The sequence below is a fragment of the Sander lucioperca genome, chromosome 14 (genome assembly GCF_008315115.2).
Source record: "Sander lucioperca isolate FBNREF2018 chromosome 14, SLUC_FBN_1.2, whole genome shotgun sequence".
Classification (NCBI taxonomy): Eukaryota; Metazoa; Chordata; class Actinopteri; order Perciformes; family Percidae; genus Sander; species Sander lucioperca.
Genome location: NC_050186.1, coordinates 23,015,283 through 23,029,264, shown reverse-complemented (window position 1 = coordinate 23,029,264; position 13,982 = coordinate 23,015,283). Strand labels below are relative to the sequence as shown.

At 43.9% G+C, this 13,982-nt stretch overlaps 3 non-coding genes across 3 annotated transcripts; all 3 read right to left on the bottom strand.

Moving 5' to 3' along the window:
- Positions 1 to 3,296: 3,296 nt before the first annotated feature.
- On the bottom strand, positions 3,297 to 3,378 carry trnal-aag. Its single transcript has one exon. It is a non-coding gene; the product is annotated as a tRNA-Leu (tRNA).
- Positions 3,379 to 4,303: 925 nt separating this feature from the next.
- trnam-cau lies at positions 4,304 to 4,375 on the bottom strand. Its single transcript has one exon. It is a non-coding gene; the product is annotated as a tRNA-Met (tRNA).
- A 9,525-nt stretch (positions 4,376 to 13,900) lies between these two features.
- On the bottom strand, positions 13,901 to 13,982 carry trnal-uag. The gene has a single exon. It is a non-coding gene; the product is annotated as a tRNA-Leu (tRNA).

The following is a 13,982-nucleotide window of genomic DNA, read 5'->3' as shown; positions in this document are numbered from 1 at the left end:
GACGGCAATAGTCCCGACCAAGCGCGTTTACTTAAAGCGCTAAAGGGACGGCAATAGTCCCGACCAAGCACGTTTACTTAAAGCGCTAAAGGGACGGCAATAGTCCCGACTAAGCACGTTTACTTATAGCGCTAAAGGGACGGCAATAGTCCCGACCAAGCGCGTTTACTTAAAGCGCTAAAGGAGACTTTTAGCGTCAATAAGAACGACAAAGGCACCTGACCAAGTGTCCATATTTTACGAGATGAGTGTGAGAACCTGTTGCAATATGAGCACTGCTTGACACCTATACAGAGGTAATAATGTAAAACAAAGCATATCCATCTCCAAAAATATATTATCTTAAAGAATTTGATTCATTTTCAAACTGGAATTATAAATTCATTAAGAGAAAACCATTCCCCTGACACTCTCCGAATCCATCCATCCATCCATCTTCGTCCGCTTATCCGGTATCGGGTCACGGAGGAGCAGCTCCAGCAGGGGACCACAAACTTCCCTTTCCCGAGCCACATTAACCAGCTCCGACTGGGGGATCCCGAGGCGTTCCCATGCCAGGTTGGAGATATAATCCCTCCACCTAATCCTGGGTCTTCCCCGAGGCCTGCTCCCTGCTGGACGTGCCTGGAACACCTCCCTAGGGAGGCGCCCAGGGATCCTTACCAGATGCCCGAACCACCTCAACTGGCTCCTTTCGACGCGAAGGAGCAGCGGCTCTACTCCGAGCTCCTCACGGATGACTGAGCTTCTCACCCTATCTCTAAGGGAGACGCCAGCCACCCTCCTGAGGAAACCCATTTTGGCCGCTTGTACCCTTTATCTCGTTCTTTCGGTCATGACCCAGCCTTCATGACCATAGGTGAGGGTAGGAACGAAAACTGACCGGTAGATTGAGAGCTTTGCCTTCTGGCTCAGCTCTCTTTTCATCACAACGGTGCGATAAATTGAGCGTAATACCGCACCCGCTGCGCTGATTCTCCGACCAATCTCCCGCTCCATTGTCCCCTCACTCGCGAACAATACACCAAGGTACTTGAACTCCTTCACTTGGGGTAAAGACTCATTCCCTACCTGGAGAAGGCACTCCATCGGTTTCCTGCTGAGAACCATGGCCTCAGATCCTCATCCCAGCCGCTTCACACTCGGCTGCGAACCGATCCAGTGAGTGCTGAAGGTCACAGGCCGACGATGCCATCAGGACCACATCATCCGCAAAAAGCAGCGATGAGATCCCCAGCTCACCAAACTGCAACCCCTCTCCACCCCGACTACGCCTCGATATCCTGTCCATAAATACTACAAACAGGATTGGTGACAAAGCGCAGCCCTGGCGGAGGCCAACTCTCACCTGAAACGAGTCCGACTTACTGCCGAGAACCCGGACACAGCTCTCGCTTTGGTCGTACAGAGATTGGATGGCCCTGAGAAGGGACCCCCTCACCCCATACTCCCGCAGCACCTCCCACAGTATCTCCCGGGGGACAAGGTCATACGCCTTCTCCAGATCCACAAAGCACATGTAGACCGGTTGGGTATACTCCCAGGCTCCCTCCAGGATCCTTGCGAGAGTAAAGATCTGGTCCGTTGTTCCACGACCAGGACGGAATCCGCATTGTTCCTCTTCAACCTGAGGTTCGACTATCGACCGAACCCTCCTTTCCAGCACCTTGGAGTAGACTTTACCGGGGAGGCTGAGAAGTGTGATACCCCTGTAATTGGCACACACCCTCTGGTCCCCCTTTTTGAAAAGGGGAACCACCACCCCGGTCTGCCACTCCTTAGGAACCGTCCCCGACTTCCACGCAATGTTGAAGAGGCGTGTCAACCAAGACAACCCCTCCACACCCAGAGCTTTAAGCATTTCTGGACGGATCTCATCCATCCCTGGGGCTTTGCCACTGTGGAGTTGTTTAACTACCTCAGCAACTTCCACCAGGGAAATTGACGACAATCCCCCATCATCCTCCAGCTCTGCCTCTACCATAGAGGGCGTATTAGTCGGATTTAGGAGTTACTCAAAGTGCTCCTTCCACCGTCCTATTACCTCCTCAGTTGAGGTCAACAGCGTCCCATCCTTACTGTACACAGCTTGGATGGTTCCCCGCTTCCCCCTCCTGAGGTGGCGAACGGTTTTCCAGAAGCACCTTGGTGTCCCGACCGAAAGTCCTTCTCCATGTCTTCTCCGAACCTCTCCCACACCCGCTGCTTTGCCTCTTTCACGGCAGAGGCTGCAGCCCTTAGGGCCCTTTGGTACCTTGCAACTGCCTCCGGAGTCCTCTGGGATAACATATCCCGGAAAGACTCCTTCAGTCGGACGGCTTCCCTGACCACCGGTGTCCACCACGGTGTTCGTGGGTTACCGCCCCTTGAGGCACCTAAGACCACAGCTCCCCGCCGCAGCTTCAGCAATGGAAACTTTGAACATTGTCCACTCGGGTTCAATGCCCCCAGCCTCCACAGGGATGCACGAAAAGCTCCGCCGGAGGTGTGAGTTGAAAGTCTGTCGGACAGGGGCCTCCTCCAGACGTTCCCAATTTACCCGCACTACCCGTTTGGGCTTACTAGGTCTGTCCAGAGTCTTCCCACATCCTCTGAAACTAATTCACCACCAGATGGTGATCAGTTGACAGCTCTGCCCCTCTCTTCACCCGAGTGTCCAAAACATACGGCCTCAGATCAGATGAAACGATTATAAAATCGATCATTGACCTTTGGCCTAGGGTGCTCTGGTACCAAGTACACTTATGAGCATCCCTATGTTCGAACATGGTGTTCGTTATAGACAATCCATGACTAGCACAGAAGTCCAACAACAAACAACCACTCTGGTTTAGATCAGGGAGGCCGTTCCTCCCAATCACGCCTCTCCATGTGTCTCCATCATTTTCCACGTGCGCGTTGAAGTCCCCCAGTAGAACTATGGAGTCCCCCACTGGAGCCCCATACAGGACTCCATTCAAGGTCTCCAAGAAGGCCGAATACTCCGAGCTCTTGTTTGGTGCATACGCACAAACAACAGTCAGAGTTTTCCCCCCAACAACCCGCAGGCGTAGGGAGGCGACCCTCTCGTCCACCGGGGTAAACTCCAACGTAGCGGCGCTCAGCCGGGGGATTGTGAGTATCCCCACACCCGCCCGGCGCCTCACACCCTGGGCAACTCCGGAGAAGAAAAGAGTCCAACCCCTATCCAGGAGTATGGTTCCAGAACCAAGACTGTGTATAGAGGTAAGCCCCAACAGATCCAAGTGGTAGCCCTCCACCTCCCGCACAAGTTCCGGCTATGTGACATTCACAAATGGCAGTGGTGGGATTTGAACCCACGCCTCCAGAGAGACTGGAGCCTTAATCCAGCGCCTTAGACCACTCGGCCACACTACCTGCGTGCAACAGATCTCCACATGGTGACACACACTGGGACCGTAACTAAGAGTACACTTGTTATCAGTGAGCCAATACTTTATTAATACATGTTATCAACACCCTTCACTCTTTGTCTTATTTCTCTGGCATTATTTATTTTAGAATATTGTAACAAGCAGGTCTGTGTAAATATGGGCCGAGCATTTACCTGGGCTGATCTTGTGAACATCTCCTTTTGCATATTCACTGTAAAGAGCCATTACCCCTCCCACTACCAAGTATTGTTCCAAAAACAGTAGGACATACATTTTTTGATTGCAAATGAATTGTCCAAAAACAGTGGAGCAGGTGAAAGTGTTTGTGATAGGTACATAAAAAATCACTTGATGTGATCAAAAGCGATTGTCAGAATGAGTAACGTCATGTCATTAAGGGTGGAGACATTTCACTTGAGACACTTGTGGCAACAGAGATATAGCAATAGAGAGAATACAGAGTTCATGCTGATCTAAAGCATCACAATTAGCAGACTGGCATTATTTATTTTAGAATATTGTAACCAGCAGCAAGTGAGTAGGTTTAGGTCTGTGTAAATATGGGCCGAGCATTTACCTGGGCTGATCTTGTGAACATCTCCTTTTGCATATTCACTGTAAAGAGCCATTACCCCTCCCACTACCAAGTATTGTTCCAAAAACAGTAGGACATACATTTTTTGATTGCAAATGAATTGTCCAAAAACAGTGGAGCAGGTGAAAGTGTTTGTGATAGGTACATAAAAAATCACTTGATGTGATCAAAAGGGATTGTCAGAATGAGTAACGTCATGTCATTAAGGGTGGAGCCTTCAGCAGGTGGAGACATTTCACTTTAGACACTTGTGGCAACAGAGATATAGCGATAGAAAGGATACAGACTTCATGCTGATCTAAAGCATTGCAATTAGCAGAGGATGGTTTCGATCCATCGACCTCTGGGTTATGGGCCCAGCACGCTTCCGCTGCGCCACTCTGCTCGTCTTTTTAGGTGCAAGGGTTGGAAAATCAACACCCTTCACTCTTTGTCTTATTTCTCTGGCATTATTTATTTTAGAATATTGTAACCAGCAGCAAGTGAGTAGGTTTAGGTCTGTGTAAATATGGGCCGAGCATTTACCTGGGCTGATCTTGTGAACATCTCCTTTTGCATATTCACTGTAAAGAGCCATTACCCCTCCCACTACCAAGTATTGTTCCAAAAACAGTAGGACATACATTTTTTGATTGCAAATGAATTGTCCAAAAACAGTGGAGCAGGTGAAAGTGTTTGTGATGTGATCAAAAGGGATTGTCAGAATGAGTAACATCATGTCATTAAGGGTGGAGCCTTCAGCAGGTGGAGACATTTCACTTTAGACACTTGTGGCAACAGAGATATAGCGATAGAAAGGATACAGACTTCATGCTGATCTAAAGCATTGCAATTAGCAGAGGATGGTTTCGATCCATATATATTGTAACCAGCAGCAAGTGAGTAGGTTTAGGTCTGTGTAAATATGGGCCGAGCATTTACCTGGGCTGATCTTGTGAACATCTCCTTTTGCATATTCACTGTAAAGAGCCATTACCCCTCCCACTACCAAGTATTGTTCCAAAAACAGTAGGACATACATTTTTTGATTGCAAATGAATTGTCCAAAAACAGTGGAGCAGGTGAAAGTGTTTGTGATAGGTACATAAAAAAATCACTTGATGTGATCAAAAGCGATTGTCAGAATGAGTAACGTCATGTCATTAAGGGTGGAGCCATTTCACTTTAGACACTTGTGGCAACAGAGATATAGCGATAGAAAGGATACAGACTTCATGCTGATCTAAAGCATTGCAATTAGCAGAGGATGGTTTCGATCCATCGACCTCTGGGTTATGGGCCCAGCACGCTTCCGCTGCGCCACTCTGCTCGTCTTTTTAGGTGCAAGGGTTGGAAAATCAACACCCTTCACTCTTTGTCTTATTTCTCTGGCATTATTTATTTTAGAATATTGTAACCAGCAGCAAGTGAGTAGGTTTAGGTCTGTGTAAATATGGGCCGAGCATTTACCTGGGCTGATCTTGTGAACATCTCCTTTTGCATATTCACTGTAAAGAGCCATTACCCCTCCCACTACCAAGTATTGTTCCAAAAACAGTAGAACATACATTTTTTGATTGCAAATGAATTGTCCAAAAACAGTGGAGCAAGTGAAAGTGTTTGTGATAGGTACATAACAAATCACTTGATGTGATCAAAAGGGATTGTCAGAATGAGTAACGTCATGTCATTAAGGGTGGAGCCTTTAGCAGGTGGAGACATTTCACTTTAGACACTTGTGGCAACAGAGATATAGCGATAGAAAGGATACAGACTCATGCTGATCAAAGCATTGCAATTAGCAGAGGATGGTTTCGATCCATATATTGTAACCAGCAGCAAGTGAGTAGGTTTAGGTCTGTGTAAATGGGCCGAGCATTTACCTGGGCTGATCTTGTGAACATCTCCTTTTGCATATTCACTGTAAAGAGCCATTACCCCTCCCACTACCAAGTATTGTTCCCAAAAACAGTAGGACATACATTTTTTGATTGCAAATGAATTGTCCAAAAACAGTGGAGCAGGTGAAAGTGTTTGTGATAGGTACATAAAAAATCACTTGATGTGATCAAAAGGGATTGTCAGAATGAGTAACGTCATGTCATTAAGGGTGGAGCCTTCAGCAGGTGGAGACATTTCACTTTAGACACTTGTGGCAACAGAGATATAGCGATAGAAAGGATACAGACTTCATGCTGATCTAAAGCATTGCAATTAGCAGAGGATGGTTTCGATCCATCGACCTCTGGGTTATGGGCCCAGCACGCTTCCGCTGCGCCACTCTGCTCGTCTTTTTAGGTGCAAGGGTTGGAAAATCAACACCCTTCACTCTTTGTCTTATTTCTCCGGCATTATTTATTTTAGAATATTGTAACCAGCAGCAAGTGAGTAGGTTTAGGTCTGTGTAAATATGGGCCGAGCATTTACCTGGGCTGATCTTGTGAACATCTCCTTTTGCATATTCACTGTAAAGAGCCATTACCCCTCCCACTACCAAGTATTGTTCCAAAAACAGTAGGACATACATTTTTTGATTGCAAATGAATTGTCCAAAAACATGGAGCAGGTGAAAGTGTTTGTGATAGGTACATAACAAATCACTTGATGTGATCAAAAGGGATTGTCAGAATGAGTAACGTCATGTCATTAAGGGTGGAGCCTTTAGCAGGTGGAGACATTTCACTTTAGACACTGTGCAACAGAGATACGATAGAAAGGTACAGACTCATGCGATCAAGCATGCAATTAGCGAGATGGTTTGATCATATTTGTAACCAGCAAGTGAGTAGGTTTAGGTCTGTGTAACAGGGCCGTGCATTTACCTGGGCTGACCTGTGAACATCTACTTTTGCATATTCACTGTAAAGAGCCATTACCCCTGCCCACTGCCAACAATTGTTCCCAAAACAGTAGGACATACATTTTTTGATTGCAAATGAATTGTCCAAAAACAGTGGAGCAGGTGAAAGTGTTTGTGATAGGTACATAAAAAATCACTTGATGTGATCAAAAGGGATTGTCAGAATGAGTAACGTCATGTCATTAAGGGTGGAGCCTTCAGCAGGTGGAGACATTTCACTTTAGACACTTGTGGCAACAGAGATATAGCGATAGAAAGGATACAGACTTCATGCTGATCTAAAGCATTGCAATTAGCAGAGGATGGTTTCATCCATCGACCTCTGGGTTATGGGCCCAGCACGCTTCCGCTGCGCCACTCTGCTCGTCTTTTTAGGTGCAAGGGTTGGAAAATCAACACCCTTCACTCTTTGTCTTATTTCTCTGGCATTATTATTTTAGAATATTGTAACCAGCAGCAAGTGAGTAGGTTTAGGTCTGTGTAAATATGGGCCGAGCATTTACCTGGGCTGATCTTGTGAACATCTCCTTTTGCATATTCACTGTAAAGAGCCATTACCCCTCCCACTACCAAGTATTGTTCCAAAAACAGTAGGACATACATTTTTTGATTGCAAATGAATTGTCCAAAAACAGTGGAGCAGGTGAAAGTGTTTGTGATAGGTACATAACAAATCACTTGATGTGATCAAAAGGGATTGTCAGAATGAGTAACGTCATGTCATTAAGGGTGGAGCCTTTAGCAGGTGGAGACATTTCACTTTAGACACTTGTGGCAACAGAGATATAGCGATAGAAAGGATACAGACTTCATGCTGATCTAAAGCATTGCAATTAGCAGAGGATGGTTTCGATCCATATATATTGTAACCAGCAGCAAGTGAGTAGGTTTAGGTCTGTGTAAATATGGGCCGAGCATTTACCTGGGCTGATCTTGTGAACATCTCCTTTTGCATATTCACTGTAAAGAGCCATTACCCCTCCCACTACCAAGTATTGTTCCAAAAACAGTAGGACATACATTTTTTGATTGCAAATGAATTGTCCAAAAACAGTGGAGCAGGTGAAAGTGTTTGTGATAGGTACATAAAAAATCACTTGATGTGATCAAAAGGGATTGTCAGAATGAGTAACGTCATGTCATTAAGGGTGGAGCCTTCAGCAGGTGGAGACATTTCACTTTAGACACTTGTGGCAACAGAGATATAGCGATAGAAAGGATACAGACTTCATGCTGATCTAAAGCATTGCAATTAGCAGAGGATGGTTTCGATCCATCGACCTCTGGGTTATGGGCCCAGCACGCTTCCGCTGCGCCACTCTGCTCGTCTTTTTAGGTGCAAGGGTTGGAAAATCAACACCCTTCACTCTTTGTCTTATTTCTCTGGCATTATTTATTTTAGAATATTGTAACCAGCAGCAAGTGAGTAGGTTTAGGTCTGTGTAAATATGGGCCGAGCATTTACCTGGGCTGATCTTGTGAACATCTCCTTTTGCATATTCACTGTAAAGAGCCATTACCCCTCCCACTACCAAGTATTGTTCCAAAAACAGTAGGACATACATTTTTTGATTGCAAATGAATTGTCCAAAAACAATGGAGCAGGTGAAAGTGTTTGTGATAGGTACATAACAAATCACTTGATGTGATCAAAAGGGATTGTCAGAATGAGTAACGTCATGTCATTAAGGGTGGAGCCTTTAGCAGGTGGAGACATTTCACTTTAGACACTTGTGGCAACAGAGATATAGCGATAGAAAGGATACAGACTTCATGCTGATCTAAAGCATTGCAATTAGCAGAGGATGGTTTCGATCCATATATATTGTAACCAGCAGCAAGTGAGTAGGTTTAGGTCTGTGTAAATATGGGCCGAGCATTTACCTGGGCTGATCTTGTGAACATCTCCTTTTGCATATTCACTGTAAAGAGCCATTACCCCTGCCCACTACCAAGTATTGTTCCCAAAAACAGTAGGACATACATTTTTTGATTGCAAATGAATTGTCCAAAAACAGTGGAGCAGGTGAAAGTGTTTGTGATAGGTACATAAAAAAATCACTTGATGTGATCAAAAGCAATTGTCAGAATGAGTAACGTCATGTCATTAAGGGTGGAGCCTTCAGCAGGTGGAGACATTTCACTTTAGACACTTGTGGCAACAGACATATAGCGATAGAAAGGATACAGACTTCATGCTGATCTAAAGCATTGCAATTAGCAGAGGATGGTTTCGATCCATCGACCTCTGGGTTATGGGCCCAGCACGCTTCCGCTGCGCCACTCTGCTCGTCTTTTTAGGTGCAAGGGTTGGAAAATCAACACCCTTCACTCTTTGTCTTATTTCTCTGGCATTATTTATTTTAGAATGTTGTAACCAGCAGCAAGTGAGTAGGTTTAGGTCTGTGTAAATATGGGCCGAGCATTTACCTGGGCTGATCTTGTGAACATCTCCTTTTGCATATTCACTGTAAAGAGCCATTACCCCTCCCACTACCAAGTATTGTTCCAAAAACAGTAGGACATACATTCTTTGATTGCAAATGAATTGTCCAAAAACAGTGGAGCAGGTGAAAGTGTTTGTGATAGGTACATAACAAATCACTTGATGTGATCAAAAGGGATTGTCAGAATGAGTAACGTCATGTCATTAAGGGTGGAGCCTTTAGCAGGTGGAGACATTTCACTTTAGACACTTGTGGCAACAGAGATATAGCGATAGAAAGGATACAGACTTCATGCTGATCTAAAGCATTGCAATTAGCAGAGGATGGTTTCGATCCATATATATTGTAACCAGCAGCAAGTGAGTAGGTTTAGGTCTGTGTAAATATGGGCCGAGCATTTACCTGGGCTGATCTTGTGAACATCTCCTTTTGCATATTCACTGTAAAGAGCCATTACCCCTCCCACTACCAAGTATTGTTCCAAAAACAGTAGGACATACATTTTTTGATTGCAAATGAATTGTCCAAAAACAGTGGAGCAGGTGAAAGTGTTTGTGATAGGTACATAACAAATCACTTGATGTGATCAAAAGGGATTGTCAGAATGAGTAACGTCATGTCATTAAGGGTGGAGCCTTTAGCAGGTGGAGACATTTCACTTTAGACACTGCGAGAGATATTCTAACCAGCATCAAGTAATTGGGATTAGGTCTGTGTGTGCATGTGTAACGGCCTTGCATTTACCTGGGCTTAACCTGTGAACAACTACTTTTGCATATTCACTGTAAAGAGCCATTACCCCTGCCATTGCCAACAATTGTTCCCAAAACAGTAGGACATACATTTTTTGATTGCAAATGAATTGTCCAAAAACAGTGGAGCAGGTGAAAGTGTTTGTGATAGGTACATAACAAATCACTTGATGTGATCAAAAGGGATTGTCAAAATGATTAACGTCATGTCATTAAGGGTGGAGCCTTCAGCAGGTGGAGACATATAAATATGTTCATTTACCATTAAAAAACAAAAGTACAATCATGAAACACATACTACTTAGATAATATTATGGCTGAAATCTGCGAGAGATATTCTAACCAGCATCAAGTAATTGGGATTAGGTCTGTGTGTGCATGTGTAACGGCCTTGCATTTACCTGGGCTTAACCTGTGAACAACTACTTTTGCATATTCACTGTAAAGAGCCATTACCCCTGCCACTGCCAACAATTGTTCCCAAAACAGTAGGACATACATTTTTTGATTGCAAATGAATTGTCCAAAAACAGTGGAGCAGGTGAAAGTGTTTGTGATAGGTACATAAAAAATCACTTGATGCGATCAAAAGGGATTGTCAGAATGAGTAACGTCATGTCATTAAGGGTGGAGCCTTCAGCAGGTGGAGACATTTCACTTTAGACACTTGTGGCAACAGAGATATAGCGATAGAAAGGATACAGACTTCATGCTGATCTAAAGCATTGCAATTAGCAGAGGATGGTTTCAATCCATCGACCTCTGGGTTATGGGCCCAGCACGCTTCCGCTGCGCCACTCTGCTCGTCTTTTTAGGTGCAAGGGTTGGAAAATCAACACCCTTCACTCTTTGTCTTATTTCTCTGGCATTACTTATTTTAGAATATTGTAACCAGCAGCAAGTGAGTAGGTTTAGGTCTGTGTAAATATGGGCCGAGCATTTACCTGGGCTGATCTTGTGAACATCTCCTTTTGCATATTCACTGTAAAGAGCCATTACCCCTCCCACTACCAAGTATTGTTCCAAAAACAGTAGGACATACATTTTTTGATTGCAAATGAATTGTCCAAAAACAGTGGAGCAGGTGAAAGTGTTTGTGATAGGTACATAACAAATCACTTGATGTGATCAAAAGGTATTGTCAGAATGAGTAACGTCATGTCATTAAGGGTGGAGCCTTTAGCAGGTGGAGACATTTCACTTTAGACACTTGTGGCAACAGAGATATAGCGATAGAAAGGATACAGACTTCATGCTGATCTAAAGCATTGCAATTAGCAGAGGATGGTTTCGATCCATATATATTGTAACCAGCAGCAAGTGAGTAGGTTTAGGTCTGTGTAAATATGGGCCGAGCATTTACCTGGGCTGATCTTGTGAACATCTCCTTTTGCATATTCACTGTAAAGAGCCATTACCCCTCCCACTACCAAGTATTGTTCCAAAAACAGTAGGACATACATTTTTTGATTGCAAATGAATTGTCCAAAAACATGGAGCAGGTGAAAGTGTTTGTGATAGGTACATAACAAATCACTTGATGTGATCAAAAGGGATTGTCAGAATGAGTAACGTCATGTCATTAAGGGTGGAGCCTTTAGCAGGTGGAGACATTTCACTTTAGACACTTGTGGCAACAGAGATATAGCGATAGAAAGGATACAGACTTCATGCTGATCCAAAGCATTGCAATTAGCAGAGGATGGTTTCGATCCATATATATTGTAACCAGCAGCAAGTGAGTAGATTCAGGTCTGTGTAAATATGGGCTGAGCTTTTACCTGGGCTGATCTTGTGAACATCTCCTTTTGCATATTCACTGTAAAGAGCCATTACCCAAATTCCAGCACAGTTCTAAAACTTGATGTGATCAAAAGGGATTGTCAGAATGAGTAACGTCATGTCATTAAGGGTGGAGCCTTCAGCAGGTGGAGACATATAAATATGTTCATTTACCATTAAAAAACAAAAGTACAATCATGAAACACATACTACTTAGATAATATTATGGCTGAAATCTGCGAGAGATATTCTAACCAGCATCAAGTAATTGGGATTAGGTCTGTGTGTGCATGTGTAACGGCCTTGCATTTACCTGGGCTTAACCTGTGAACAACTACTTTTGCATATTCACTGTAAAGAGCCATTACCCCTGCCACTGCCAACAATTGTTCCCAAAACAGTAGGACATACATTTTTTGATTGCAAATGAATTGTCCAAAAACAGTGGAGCAGGTGAAAGTGTTTGTGATAGGTACATAAAAAATCACTTGATGCGATCAAAAGGGATTGTCAGAATGAGTAACGTCATGTCATTAAGGGTGGAGCCTTCAGCAGGTGGAGACATTTCACTTTAGACACTTGTGGCAACAGAGATATAGCGATAGAAAGGATACAGACTTCATGCTGATCTAAAGCATTGCAATTAGCAGAGGATGGTTTCGATCCATATATATTGTAACCAGCAGCAAGTGAGTAGGTTTAGGTCTGTGTAAATATGGGCCGAGCATTTACCTGGGCTGATCTTGTGAACATCTCCTTTTGCATATTCACTGTAAAGAGCCATTACCCCTCCCACTACCAAGTATTGTTCCAAAAACAGTAGGACATACATTTTTTGATTGCAAATGAATTGTCCAAAAACAGTGGAGCAGGTGAAAGTGTTTGTGATAGGTACATAAAAAATCACTTGATGTGATCAAAAGCGATTGTCAGAATGAGTAACGTCATGTCATTAAGGGTGGAGCCTTCAGCAGGTGGAGACATTTCACTTTAGACACTTGTGGCAAGAGAGATATAGCGATAGAAAGGATACAGACTTCATGCTGATCTAAAGCATTGCAATTAGCAGAGGATGGTTTCGATCCATCGACCTCTGGGTTATGGGCCCAGCACGCTTCCGCTGCGCCACTCTGCTCGTCTTTTTAGGTGCAAGGGTTGGAAAATCAACACCCTTCACTCTTTGTCTTATTTCTCTGGCATTATTTATTTTAGAATGCTGTAACCAGCAGCAAGTGAGTAGGTTTAGGTCTGTGTAAATATGGGCCGAGCATTTACCTGGGCTGATCTTGTGAACATCTCCTTTTGCATATTCACTGTAAAAAGCCATTACCCCTCCCACTACCAAGTATTGTTCCAAAAACAGTAGGACATACATTTTTTGATTGCAAATGAATTGTCCAAAAACAGTGGAGCAGGTGAAAGTGTTTGTGATAGGTACATAACAAATCACTTGATGTGATCAAAAGGGATTGTCAGAATGAGTAACGTCATGTCATTAAGGGTGGAGCCTTTAGCAGGTGGAGACATTTCACTTTAGACACTGCGAGAGATATTCTAACCAGCATCAAGTAATTGGGATTAGGTCTGTGTGTGCATGTGTAACGGCCTTGCATTTACCTGGGCTTAACCTGTGAACAACTACTTTTGCATATTCACTGTAAAGAGCCATTACCCCTGCCACTGCCAACAATTGTTCCCAAAACAGTAGGACATACATTTTTTGATTGCAAATGGACTGTTAATCTTGTAAAAACATGGTAATGCGATCCAACGCATTTATATTAGCAGACGATACTTTTAATCAACCTCTGGTTTAGGAGTGTTTTCGAGTCCATAATAAATGTTTAGTTGACATTAGACACTTGTGGCAATGAATGAGTAATTCACATTGAACACTTGTGATTGTGTGGTCTGTTGAAAACAGGGCAATGCGAGTACAGATATAAACGATGGAGTCAGCACGGAGTGTACAAAGTTGCCACTTATCATTTTAGTTGCTTCACCAAGCTATGTTATAAGAGTCCTGTGCAACATGTAGGTATGTCAGGCAATCAGATAAGTTGCTTTACTTGATATGTGACATTCGCAAATGGCAGCGGTGGGATTTGAACCCACGCCTCCAGAGAGACTGGAGCCTAAATCCTGCGCCTTAGACCACTCGGCCACACTACC